Consider the following 14,643-nt stretch of genomic DNA (forward strand, 5'->3'; position numbering starts at 1 on the left):
TCCTGCATTGCAGGCAGATTCATAACCGTACAAGCCACTATGGGATGGTGCAAAAACAGTTTTAAGAGGAAAGTTTACAATAATACAAGCCTACTTCAGGAAACAAGAAAAAATCTCATATAGACAATCTAACCTTAAACCTAAAGGAATTAGTAAAAGAAAAACAAAGAAACCCCAAATTTAGTAGAAGGAAAGAAATCATAAAGATCAGAGCAGAAATAAATGAAATAAGAGACTGAAAAAACAATATAAAAAAAAATCAATGAAACTAAGACCTGGTTCTTTGAAAAATAACCAAAGTTAATAAAATTTCAGTCAGACTCAATTAGAAAAAAAGTCAGAGGGTCCAAATAGATCAAATCAGAAATGAAAGAGAACTTACAGCTGACACCAGAGAAATACAAAGACTCATAAGAGATTATTATAAACAATTAAACACAACATACTGGACAACCTGGAAGAAATGGATAAATTCCTAGAAACATAATCTCCCAAGACTGACTTAGGAAAAAAAGAGAAAATATGAAAAGACCAATTACCAGCAACAAAACTGAATCAGTGATTAAAAAATAAAAACAAAAAAACTCCCCCCAAAACGTAAAGTTCGGGGCCAGATGGCTTTGCAGATGAGTTTACCAAGCATATAAAGATGAGCTCATACCTTTCCTTCTCAAACTATTCCAAAAGAAACTGGAGAGAAAGGATTATTTCCCAACTCATTCTATGAGGCCAGTGTTACCCTGAGGCCAAAACAAGACAAAGACACCACAGAAAGGAAAGAAAGAGAAAGAAAACTATAAGCCAGTATCACTGATGATCACAGAAGCAAAAATCCTCAACAAAATACTAGCAAAGAGAATTCAGCAGTATATTAAAATGATCATAAACCATGATCAAGTGGGATTTATCCCAGGGGTACTAGGATGCACAATATCCCACAAATCAATCTATAAAAATCATATGATTATCTCAATGCATGCATACTCAAGTCACTGCAGTTATGTCTGACTCTTTGCAACCCCATGGATTGTAGCCTGCCAGGCTCCCCCATCCAAGGGATTTTCTTAGCAAGAATCCTGGAGTAGGTTGCCATTTTCTTCTCCAGGGGATCTTCCTGACCTACGGATCGAACCTGTGTGTCTTGCATTACAGGCAGATTCTCTACCCATAGGTTGTCTATGACAAACCTACCACCACATTCAAAGATGAAAAGCTGAAAGCATTTCCTCTAAGATCAAGAATAAGACAGAGATGTCCATTCTCACCAAGTTTATTCAACATAACATTGGAAGTCCTAGCCAAAGCAATTATACAAGAAAAAGATATAAAGGGAATCCAAATTGGAAAGGAAGAAGTAAAACTGTCACTGTTTATAGATGACACGATACTATATACAGAAAATTCTCAAGATGCCACCAAAAAAACTAGAATTCATCAATGAGTTCAGTACAGTTACAGGATATAAAATTAATATTCAGTGTTTCTATACAATGATAATGAACTATTGAAAAGAGAAATTAAGAAATCAATCTCAGGCTTCCATGGTGGCTCAGTGGTAAAAAATCCGCCTGCCAATACAGGAGACACAGGTTCAATCCCTGATCCAGGAAGATTCCACGTGCCATGAAGTAACTAAGCTCATTCGCCATAACTATTGAGTCTGCACTTTATAGCCTGGGAGCTGCAATTATTGAGCCCACACGCTGCAGCTACTGAAGTCCATATGCCCTAGGGCCCATATGTGTTAGTCACTCAGTCGTGTCCAACTCTTTGTGACCCCGCCAAGCTCCTGCGTCTATGGAATTCTCCAGGCAAGAATACTGGAGTGGACTTCCATTTCCTTCTCCCTATGGGCCATGCTCTGCAATAAAAGTAGCCACCATAATGAGAAGCCCACACACCACAACTAGAGAGTAGCCCCCACTCATCATAACTAGAGAAAAGCCCACACAGCAGTGAAGACCCAGCACATATAAAAATAAATAAAATTATTAAAAAAGAAAACAATCTCATTTATTTACAATTTCATTGAAAAGAAATATACCTAGGAATAAATATACTTAGCAATAAATCTAACCAAGGATGTAAAAGACTTGTACGCTGATAACTATTAGACATTGATGAAAGTGATGAGAATACAAATGGAAAGACATACTGTGTTCGTGGACTGGAGGAATTAATATTGTTAAGATGACTATACTACCCAAGGTAACCTACAGAGTCAACGTAATCCCAACGGCATTTTTCACAGAACTAGGATGAATGATTCTGAAATTTGTGTGGAAACACAAAAGATCTCTAATGGCCAAAGCAACCTTGAGATCAAAAATGATGCTGGAGGCATCACAATCCTTGATTACACATTGATTTGTCTCCTCAGGCAAGCAAAATAAAAGCAAAACTAAACAAATGAGGTAACATCAAACTAAAACCTTCCAAATAGCGAAAAGAACTGTCAATAAAAAGAAAATGCAGCCTATTTGAATAGAAGAAGATAATTGCAACTGACATGTGATCACGGGTAATATCTGGAATATACAACAAACTTACACAACTCAACATCAAACAAACCTACAACTTGATTCAAAAATGGGCAGAGGACCTGAATAGACATTTCCCCAAAAAGTACATGCAGATGGCCAACAAAAACATGAAAAGATACTCAGCATCTCAAATTATCAGGGGAAGGCAAATGAAAACCACAGCGAGATACCACCTTACACCTCTAAGAATGGCTATTATCAAAAAGATAACAAGTAAGTGTTGGTGAGGATATGGTGAAAAAGGAACCCTGTGCATTGTTGGTGGGACTGTAAATGGACTCAGACACTATGAAAACAGTATGGTGCTTCTTCAAAAAAATTGAAAAGAGAACTACCATTTGATCAAGTAATTTCACTTCTGGGTATTTTTTACAAAACAAAAACATATATTCCAAAAGATATATGCACCCAATGTTCGTGGCAGAATTATTTAAAATAGCCAAAATATGGAAGCAACCTAAGTTTTCATTGATGGATGAATGAATAAAGATGTGATTTACATATACAAAGACACACACACACATATGTATACCGGAATATTGCTCAGCCATTAAAAATGAAATCTTGCCATGTACAACAACATAAATGAATCTAGAGGGCATTTAGCTAATTGAAACCAATCAGACAGGCAAAGACAAATGCTGCACGACCTCACTTACATGTAGATTCTAAAAAACAAAACAAACAAAATGAAATGAAAACAGGCTCATCAATACTGAGAACAAATGGATGGTTGCTAGATTAGAGGTGTGTAGAAGGTTGGGTGAAATAGGTAAAGGAAAGTAAAAGGCACAGATCTCTAATTACGAAGTTTATAACCCACAGGGATATTAACATACAACATAAGGTTATGGTCAACAATACTGTGGAAACTCTTAATTGGGACACAAGGTTACTAGACTTATTGTGGCGTTCATTTTGTAATATACATGCAAAAGCCAAGTAACAATATAATATACCTGAAACTAACACAACATCTTAAATCAACTTTATTTCAATATTTTTAAAAAGATAACTTCCCTTTCAAAAAAATTTAGCTGCTTACAATAGAAGGCATACAGAATCTGTGCTCAAAATGAAATACAAAAACTTTCCATGTTAAATCTGTGGCAGGTTCAGACATGAAGATGAAGATGCCTGCTTTCCAGAGTTTTCTGAAAAAGCAAAAGAATGTCCATGGAATTGAAAACCAAGTATCCACTGTAATAGTTGACTTCAAGGGAGCTTACGAAGACAAAAGGAAGCTTCTTTAAGAAAGGGTTAAGCGCTATTATCAGGAATGAGGATCAGGCTATAGGGATACAATTTTAATAAATAAATGGCAAGAAAAACTGGCAGAGACTATGCACCTCTGAACTTCAAATTAATATCTGCCATAAGCATCAAAAGAGTCCCAAATTCTTCACTGTCCAAAACCTCTTGGCCGTCACTAAAACACCTCATGGGGACTGTGAAGTAATATATGTCACAGATTCTGCAACCCTGAGAAGACCAAGAAACAATAGATCATCCTGATCTTTAGGCAAATATGGCATCATCTGAAAGAAGAACATAATCAGATTTATTTGGTTGTCAAACCCTTCAGAGCTGCAAATAATTTACTGTGCTTTATTAAATTTATTTCCTGCATATTTTGAAAAGAAGAGAATAGTACACTTTGTGTGTGCGTTTATGTGTGCACTCACACACTCACATCTGTGTCTTTGTGGAAAACAGCAAAGGTTGTTTGCTAAAGTAAGCATAAAAGACTTTTTAGCAAAATCAACTGAATACATCTAAGTGACTATTTTAAAAGTATGATCATCCTTTTAAAAATTGTTTTTAACAGTTTAAAACATTTTTGTAAAAGAAAGAAAATTCAGACCAAGTGGGGAAAAGATAATGTAAACAAGCCAACTCTGAGAACCATCAGAGTTGTCATGATTGTTTCAAATCTGCAATGAGTTTCCTCAAAGCGAGGACAAGGGGCACACTAAATTATAAAGCTTTGTTACTGGAATAAGGAAATATTCTAAGTCTTAAAAAAAGGGAAGGCTAAAAAAAAAAAATAAAATAAAAAAAAAATAAATAAAAGGGAAGGCTTTCCTTGATTGTAAATGGGAAAGATAGCCCTCATATGGAGCAGACGATGCTATATAATGTAATATGGTATAAACTATCTTCAACTGGATTTTTATTGCTAACATCAAATGACTATCTAAAGCAGGGGTCCCCAAACCCCAGGCCACAGACTGGTACCCATCTGCACAGCAGGAGGTGAGTGAGACAAGTGTCACCTGTATTTCCAGCTGCTCCTCAACACTCACATTATTGCCTGAGCTCATTATATATCACAATATAATAATAACAGAAATAAAGTACACAATAAATGTAATGCACTTGAGTCATCCCAAAACCATCAGCCTCCTCCCACACCCCCACATCCATGGAAAAATTGCCTCCCACGAAACTGGTCCCTGGTACCAAAAAGGTTGAGACTGCTGGTCTCAAGCAATGCTGCTTCATGAAGGCACTTCTGGAAGGGTTAAGGCCTCCTTACTAAGCACACTGCCCTCCCGTGCTCTGCAAATACCACTGTTCTCTGGAGAACACATATGATCACTATGGTATGCCTAAGTGAATGTATTTTCCCACCTGATTCTATCCTGTCATATAAACATAGTCAGTGGGATCAAATGACCACAAAATCCACTGATTCATTATCTGCATGGACATAGGAATAAAGGCTCTGAAAGTTGTCAAGGATTTTAGAGGACTCTTGGTCCAATGATAAATTACAGCAGTAAATGTCACAAAAGGCATCCCTGACAATCGGTATAGGAACTTGGCATGCATACCATCATGGACAGTTGGATCACTCTCTCATAAGGCCATCTGCTCATGGTTGCAGACAGTTGTTTTATTATGTTATGCTGAAAACTACTGGACTGTATTCCCACCAGCTTTTAAAGTCTGTCCTTCAGATCAACTGAGCAGCCCTCAAATATCAGAAGACACTTTGCTTTACCACTTCAATCTTGACTTCCCTAAGCCAGACATCTTCAGTTTATGCTGTTCATCTATTTAAAATGATGATGAGGATAATAAAATTACCTTTTTTCTTTTATTTTGGCCACGCCATGAGTGGCATTCAGGATCTCAGTTCCATGACTAGGGATTGAATCCGAGACCCTATGCAGTGAAAGCACAGAATCTTAGCCACTCTTATAGGGACCGCCAAGGAAGTCTCTAAAATTACTTTAAAAGTCACGTAACACTTCAAATTTTTTTCAGTGCTTTGTATACATGTTCTCATTTTATCTTTATGATATATCTCTGAACACTACAATAGGTATTTTAATCATGAGAAAACTAACCAGCCCCTAGATCATACCACTGGTTTATGGCAGAATGTAGACTAGAAGCTTGCTCTCTTCATTTTCTTCCTATCTCTGTTTTTAAATGAGCATTTATAAACTACAGTGAACACTTGCACTAACTTCAGTGAATATTTAGGAGAAGGAAATTTTGAAGTCATTTTACTAATATTAAGAAAATAATCAGGAAGACACATTTATGGTAATTAATGGTTTTTTCAGTAGTCACGTATGGATGTGATCTATAAAGAAGGCTGAGCACTAAAGAATTGATGCTTTCAAACTGTGGGCCTGGAGAAGACTCTTGAGAGCTCCTTGGACAAGGAGATCAAATCAGTCAATCCTAAAGAAAATCAACCCTGAATATTCATTGTAAGGACACATGCTGAAGCCGAAGCTCCACTACTCTGGCCACCTGATGTGAAGAGCCAACTCATCTGAAAACACCCTGATGCTGGGAGAGATTGAGGGCATGAGGAGAAGTGGGTAACAGAGGATGAGATGGTTGGATGGCATCACCGACTGTATAGTCGGTGTTTGAGCAAACTCTGAGAGATAGTGAAGGACAGGGAAGCCTGGCGTGCTGCAGTCCATGAAGTCGCAAAGAGTCAGACACAACTTAGCAACTGAACAACAATACTTGCAAATTTACAATTTTTCCAAGTGTTGAGAATTTTTATATAGGTGGTTGAAACTTCTAGAAGAGATATTAAAAGTTTTCTTTTGTTTTTAGCTAAAATTTTGATAAAACTATAGGTCTAACTTCAAGTTCACGTTTAAATTCTCTTATCCCCACTATAAGATAATAAACTAATAAAAACCTTCTGGCTTGTCAAATAAATCTAGACATCTGAGAGAACTTTAAAAAAAATGTGTGCAGGTTCTAGGACTATCTGTACTTCAGTTAGTTCAGACAACATTTTCCCACTGTTTTTCCCTACATCCATCTTCAGCCATTCAATTACTGAGTTCTTGCGCAGCTTCTGATTTCTCTTTTGTGTTCCTAGCAAGAACTGTCAAAATTCAAACATTTACCCTGAAACAGCAACAACAAAAATCCACCAAATACATAAAACTTCACCCACTGGGGTAAAATCCTTAAGGGTCTTAGAACTACATAAGGTACTCAATGAGATACACAGAAGCAGCAGCAGTTACTGGCATACAATTAATATATCAGCTTTAAAATGTGCCTCCAGGGGCACATTTCAACAAAGTCCAACTTAACTCTCACTGTGCCCAGGAAGTGCTCTACTGAGCAGGAAAAGTCAGGTGGTGAGAGCCCTCTCTGAGGGTCAGCCTGCCCTCATCCATTGGATGTGGACATGTGCACCACTGCAAGGACTTCTGGAGAGCAAGCTGACTCTGTAGTGAGGGGACAGAAGGGGACCGAAGGGGAACGAAGAGGTACTCCACTTCTCCAGGCAACAGAGCACACACCTCTGAAGATGTGATGAGCTGGGGCTTGCGGCAGATTGTACTACTGGAAATATTAGCCTGATTGCACTTTGTTTGAGTAGAGTAGGTCTGCTCTTTAGTTTCTTTTTTCCTTCCCAAATGTGTCCAAAAGTCAATTTGAGCCATTTTCCTAAGGAGCAAACTAATAGCCATCGGTATATTGAAAACAAAAATTAGTCAAAATGGCCACAATCAGAGAGGAGTAGATTAGGAAGATGTGCATGAAATTTAGATTAACCAGCCTCAGGATACTGACTCAGCCACCAGTCAGGTGTATTTCCAGTGTTCAGCCTTGCAGCCAGTCACCAGTGGTTGGGCAGCAGTAATTTAGGTTATCAAGCTACCAAAATATGGAATTGGTTCCTTCACCTTACATCTTCCTAGGATTCTTTACTAAGAATCCTAGCTTTTACTTCGGAGTAGGCAATGGCAACCCACTCCAATACTCTTGCCTGGAAAATCCCATGGACGGAGGAGCCTGGTAGGCTGCAGTCCATGGGGTCACTAAGAATCGGACACGACTGAGCGATTTCACGTTCACTTTTCACTTTCATGCATTGGAGAAGGGAACGGCAACCCACTCCAGTGTTCTTGCCTGGGGAATCTCAGGGACGGGGGAGCCTGGTAGGCTGCAGTCCATGGGGTCGCACAGAGTCGGACACAACTGATGTGACTTAGCAGCAGCAGCAGCTTTTATTTTCCTTAAAGTTTTTTTTATGTAGATCATTCTTAAAGTCCTTATTAAACATGTTAAAATATTGCTTCTGTTTAATATTTCACTTTTTTGGGCCATGAAGCATGTGAGATCTTAGCTCCCCAACCAGGAATCGAACCTGCACCCCCTACATTGGAAGGCAAAGTCTTAACCACTGGGCTGCCAGAGAAGTCCCAAGAATCCCAGCTTTTAAAAATATCATTCCTGACTCCCCAGTCTTTGCTGTGCTTTCTTTCTAGAGGCCAATAAAATCATTGAAATAGAGCAGGCTTTACAGGAAACAGTCTGCTTTTGTCCTAGATACTCCTACCTATAGGGAGAGGATGATTATTCCAGGCTCCTCATGTTTTTCCTTGCATCTAGAGAGACCTCAGTTCATGTAACATTTCTAGCTTCCTTACTCTTTTACCAATCTGTCTCAGAGAATGAACAACAAATTACTGAATGATAAATTTGAGAAAAGTATATAGGGCCTGCAAAAGCACGGCCACTGTCAAGCTCTCTTTCCTTGGGGAATGGCTCCAGTAATGCACATATATGCACATCTTGTCCTCCATGTTGGAAGTTTTACAAGGGGAGGCCCCCACGGGAGGAGACGTGTCCATCTGGCCTGGCCCAGTAGACTGGTCTGCCAATTTCTGAGCTATAGCATTAAGAAGCCCACAGTTGCTGCAGTTCTAACCCCACATTATCCCTCCCAGCCTTAATCAGTAATAAGTACGGTATTCTGATCTCCATCTGTCTTTCTCCTTGTCTATCTCTTAAGTGGCTTAGAACTCAGGACCACTTTTTAACTATGCTGACCTCACAAAGCTATTTTACTATCGTCATTCTTATCCACTCATGTGAACATCTTGTGCCTCTTCTGAATGTTACTATTTTGACTACCTGGCAGAAATGTGAAGGTAAAGAGTCTAGCACAGAGCCTGTCATTCAATTAAAGTTTACTTTGCTTTTAATTTTATTTTAGTCATCACCCCATTGTCTTAATTCCATCTTCCCTTTAATTTCCTCCAATAAATTGGCTTCTTCTTATCTCTCATCATAGTCATCGACACTTTTTTTATTAGTGTTGGTTTTTAATAAACGTTTGGCTACAAAAGGTCCTCATTGCTGCACGTGGGCTTTCTTTAGTGCAAGCGAGGCAAGTGGGGGTTACTCTAGTTGCGGAACATGGGCTTCTCATTGCCATGGTATCTCTTGTTGTGGAATACAGGCTCTAGGTGTGCAGGCTTCCACAGTCGTGGCGTGCAGGCCCAGTTGCCCTGTGGCATGTGGCATCTTCCCAGACCAGGGACAGAACCCATACATCAGCTCAGTTGGTAAAGAATCTGCCTGCAATGCAGGCGACTCAGGTTTGATCCCTGGGTCAGGAAGATCCCTGGGTCAGGAAGATCCCCTAGAGAAGGAAATGGCAACCCACACCAGTATTCTTGCATGGAGAATCTCATGGACAGAGAAGCCTAGCAGGCTACAGTCCATGGGGTCGTAAGAGTTGGACATGACTTAGCAACTAAACCACTACCACCCTATACTAGTGGGCAGATTCTTAACTACTTGACCACCAATGAAGTCCTTCAAAGCTTTCTTATTAAACCTTTCTGTCTCCAGACACTGCCCTAAATCAACCTAAATTTGGTTCTTAAAGTGAACGAGCAGCATCTACATCTTTGGAGAATTTGGTAGAAAGGAAACTCTCAGGCCAGATCAACTGAGTCAGAAACTCCTGGGGTGGGGCCTAGAGACTTGTGTTTTTATAAGCCCTCCAGGTAATTCTGATGCACGGTCAACCTTGAGAAACAAAGGCCTAAGTCATTCAGTTTCCCTTCAGTTCCATGATTTGTCTCTGCCCAGATACTTTTCTTTTTGTACTTTAGTCTCTTTATGATTACCATTTTGTTTGGTATCATTATCAATTGTTTCATACCTGAAAGCCTTAATTACCAACCCCTCATCTCCATCACAAAAAGGGTAAAAAAGTGTTTTTGGCCCTCAGATGGTTTATAATTAGTATCTACAGGTCTCTTTTATACAGATTTTTTTTTTTCCCACTCCAAATTATTATACATAACTCACTGAAAATTTGGGCAACTCAGTTTGTATTAATTTAGTTTACCAAGTATCCATTTTCAAAACCACTGGATAATATAAACCTACTCACAAATCTGCGAGTCTTTGCTCTGTGTTTTGTTTTTAATGTGTAAATAGAAAATCTCCTGCTAGAGGAAACTACAGGTAGCACTGAAAAATAAACTGGTTTTCACAGCACCAGTTTACCAACAACCTGAAAAGCACCAAGCAATTCAATTATCCCAAAATTGTCATCCAATTTGCTTCTCTGTGGGAGAGCTAGTATTCTCATGTCATGAAGACCAAGAAATTATTTGCTTTCTGGAATATGTGAATATTTTCCTTCCTACTACTGCTGAATTTCTGAAAAAATATCTGGGGATAAGGAGGATGGGATGGGGATTGGGACCAGGGGTAAGGGGAGAAGAGAGAAAACAGGAGCTGAGGAAAAAAAAAATAAAATGAAAGAAAGATTTTTTAAAATTTCTAATGAGGCCCAAATATCACTATTTAATGAATAAGCTTTAAAAGTATCCTTTAGTAACTTTTAGTTAAGTCTAGGTACTTCAAATAATTAAATGGTTCAGATATTTATTAAGTTCCTTCCTAACATTCCTCTACTATTTAGGCAAATTAATTTTCAATCAACAAAATCTGTAGACATTCATGAGTCTATAATAAATTAGTGTTAATGAGCAACATTTTGGGGAAATATCACTCTTTCTCTCATGCCTTTCATTTACAAGGCATTTCGAAGGGAAGCAAGTCATTCATTTAAATTGTAATGAAAAAGCATTTAGTATTTATTAGTGTGTAGGAGTCTTGTTCTCAAGAGAGTATTTCACAGCTATTATTCATTCAATCTCAGTTTCCCTAGGAGGGAGGGAGAGGGTGCCCAGTGAGCTAAAGTCCATGAGTTGAGTCATTGTTCAGCTCCATTCCAAAGGACTACTCAGTTTCAACCAAACCCCTGAGGTTCAAGTTAAGATTCTCTGGCTAAGGCTATTCTCTGTGATCTAGTCCCACTAGCAACAGCTCAGACATCACTTATCCATGGACAGAAAAACTGCCTGTGGAACAAATGCTTTCCAGGGTAAAGCAGACATTCCTAGAGTTGCATCTTCAGATTTCTTCTGAGATTCCCACAGTCCCCATAATAGCCAGATCTTACGCCTTAGTCTCAATATTACAAGATCTTTAATTTGGTTATGGTGAATGAGAGAAGTCCTTTCTGATTTCATCTTCGTTGATTTCTATCTTTTGTCCTTGCTTTATCCTATAGAAAAGACACCTTGGTCTCATTTCTTTCTTAAGCCTTCTTTCTAATCCTAGCTGATCAAGTTCGTTCTGGTTTCCCTTGCTTTACCAATCAATCTGGACACGAGACAAGTGACTTCAACACTGCCTTCTTGAACACCTATTCCACTCCTTTTCTTGAATCTTCCATGTTAATTTCGGCCTCTGATCCTTTCAACTCCATTTCTTACACTTAAGTACAAAACTTTTAGGAAAGACTTCAAAACCATTTCAAATATGGTCCAAAATAAAAAAGCAATAAATAAATTATCCACCTTGAAGAATATTAATGTTAACGTTAGTATTATTTTAAAAAAATAAAAATGGAAAAGTCATTCTTAGCTCTTAACAAAACAGGCAGCAGGCTGGACGTGGTTCTCTGGTTGGCTGACCCATCCCAGGGCCATCACCACAGTCACGTGTTCCTCAGCCCTTTATTCCTCCCTCCCCATTGTGATACTCTTTCCTCTTAAAAGCTGTCTTTATGTTTGTTTTAAATGAAGAGTTGTTTGCCACGTTATTTCCTGAAGATAGAGACTTCCTCTAGATGGGGCTTAGGAAAAAAAATATATTAATACAGTCTTCCCATTTGCAGATAAGGAAGTTGAGGCCCAGTTTGGATCTATCAAAGAGCTGAGTAGCATTAAAGCCAGCATTTGAAGATTCTTTACACTAAGACTCTAGAGGAACTGTCACACAGCAGTCAATTACTATAATATAGTTTATATTGTAATATATATGTAATATTTTTTATTTTTTATTTTTTTATAATATATATGTAACATTTTTAAGCACAGAAACCAAGACACAAAATTTAATCAAGGTTCTTTTCAGACCTGTGATCCATATTATACTGGCTCCCTCTGATATAAGCATGTTCTCTCATCAGTCTGATGGCCGGTTACGATACTTCCACTTTGCTTAGTCAGGCAGCTAGGGATTGGTAAAAGAAGGGAAACAATGTTTATTATAGCAAAGATCTACAGATGTTGGTATAAGGTTGAAGTAAAAATCTTCATATGTATAAAGAAGATCTAGATAATAGCTACCATGATCTTTTACTGGCAGACAGAGTTAAAATCCAGTACAGTAAGTCCCCCACACGAGAACCTTCAAGTTGTGAACTTTCAAGATGAGAACATGCATCTGGTTCCATCAACATCAGGCATGAGGAAAGCTGCAGCTGGCCCTCTGTCTCCTATTGGTGATGATCCTTCAGCTCTTCCATCTCCCACCCCTTCTCTCTCCTCCACCTTTTCACTTGATGTCAACCCTTGAATGCCATCTGTTGTACTGGACTACTGCACTTTTCAAGGTATTATACTGTAAGACTAACAATGTTTGATTTTTTGTGCTTCTTTTTTGTTTATTATTTGTGTGAAAAGTATTATAAACCTATTACAGGACAATACTGAGTAGCCAATTGTATTAGTTGGGTACTAGGCTAACTTTGCTGGACTTACAAATTGCCCTTAAAAACATACTCTCAGAATGAAATTCGTTCATATGTAGGGGACTTAATGGATTGTATTCTTTTTTAAGTAAGATGAATTTACTACTAGTTAAAATATGTCAGGAGAGAACGAAATATTTTCCTGACGCACCTTACCTGCCTCCTGAGAAATTTGTATGCAGGTCAAGAAGCAACAGTTAGAACCAGACATGGAACATTGGACTGGTTCCAAATCGGAAAAGGAGTACATCAAGTTTGCATATTGTCACCCTGCTTATTTAACTTATATTCAGAGTACATGATGAGAAACACTGGGCTGGATGAAGCACAAGCTGGAATCAAGATTGCTGGGAGAAATATCAATAACCTCAGATATGCAGATGACACCACCCTTATGGCAGAAAGCAAAAAGGAACTAAAGAGTTTTTTGATGAAGGCGAAAGCAGAGAGTGAAAAGCTGGCTTAAAACTCAACATTCAAAACTCAATATTCAAGGCATCCAGTCCCATCACTTCATGATAGACAGATGGGGAAACAATGGAAAAAGTGACAGACTTAATTTTCTTGGGCTCCAAAATCACTGCAAATGGTGACTGCAATCATGAAATTAAAAGATGCTTGCTCCTTGGAAGAAAAGTTATGACAAACCTAGACAGCATATTAAAAAGCAGAGACATTACTTTGCCAACAAAGGTCCATCTAGTCAAAGCTATGGTTTTTCCAGTAGTAATGCATGGATGTGAGAGTTGGACCATAAAGAAAGCTAAGCGCCAAAACATTGATGTTTTTGAACTGTGGTGTTGGAGAAGACTCTTGAGAGTCCCTTGGACTGCACGGAGATCAAACCAGTCAATTCTCAAGGAAATCAACCCTGAATATTCATTGGAAGGACTGATGCTGAAGCTGAAGCTCCAATACTTTGGCCACCTGATGCAAAGAACTAACTCACTGAAAAGACCCTGATGCTGGAAAAGACTGAAGACAGGAGGAGAAGGGGACAACAGAGGATGAGATGGTTGGATGGCATCACCAACTCGATGAACATGAGTTTGAGTAGGCTCCGGGAGCTGGTGATGGACAGGGAGGCCTGGATGCTGCAGTCCATGGGATCACAAAGAGTCAGACACGACTGAGTGACTGAACTGAACTGAATGCCTATTTCATCCTCTTAAAAGTTCTGTCTCAGAATTTACCCAGAGTTCTGAGTTCCATGAAAAATACAGTAATATTCACTAGTGCTTCCCTTGTGACTTGGTGATAAAGAATCTGCCCACCGATACCAGAGACATGGATTTGATCCCTGGGTTGGGAAGATCCCCTGAAGAAGGAAATTGCAACCCATTCCAGTACTCTTGCCTGGAGAATCCCATGGACAGAGAAGCCTGGTGAGCTATACAGTCCATGGGGTTGCAAAAGAGTTGGAGGTGACTTAGCGACTGAATAACAGCAACATTAATTTCATAGATTCTTCTGTAACCCCATTTCCTACTTCTCCAATTTTAAGATTTGAGGAATGAATTCATCCCTATTTCATTCAAGGCCTACATGTTTGCTCTTTAGCCATGGGCCAATCTGGCACTTTTTAACTTTCATACTTTATATTATTTTGTTAGTATCTATTCTAACGGATACTAAAGGAAGAAGCATACAAAAAGCCTTAATTATAAATGTTATTTTACTTTGCGAGGAAAACAAAGCAAATCAACAAATTATATAAACAAAAATATTCAGCGAAGAAGTACCATTAGATAT

The 14,643-nt window shown here is 38.6% G+C and overlaps 1 protein-coding gene across 3 annotated transcripts in view; it reads right to left on the minus strand.

Moving 5' to 3' along the window:
• The window catches only part of LMNTD1 (lamin tail domain containing 1), a 483,367-nt gene that overhangs the window by 452,373 nt on the left and 16,351 nt on the right, over positions 1 to 14,643 (minus strand). The window contains exon 3 of one of the 3 annotated variants that reach the window (XM_061125158.1): positions 12,275 to 12,371. The exons of the other annotated variants lie outside the window; for them this stretch is intronic. The gene's annotated coding sequence lies outside the window, so the exon portion shown is untranslated. The remainder of the gene's footprint in view (positions 1 to 12,274; positions 12,372 to 14,643) is intronic. 3 annotated transcript variants of the gene reach the window in all.

The sequence above is a fragment of the Dama dama genome, chromosome 22 (assembly GCF_033118175.1).
Source record: "Dama dama isolate Ldn47 chromosome 22, ASM3311817v1, whole genome shotgun sequence".
Classification (NCBI taxonomy): Eukaryota; Metazoa; Chordata; class Mammalia; order Artiodactyla; family Cervidae; genus Dama; species Dama dama.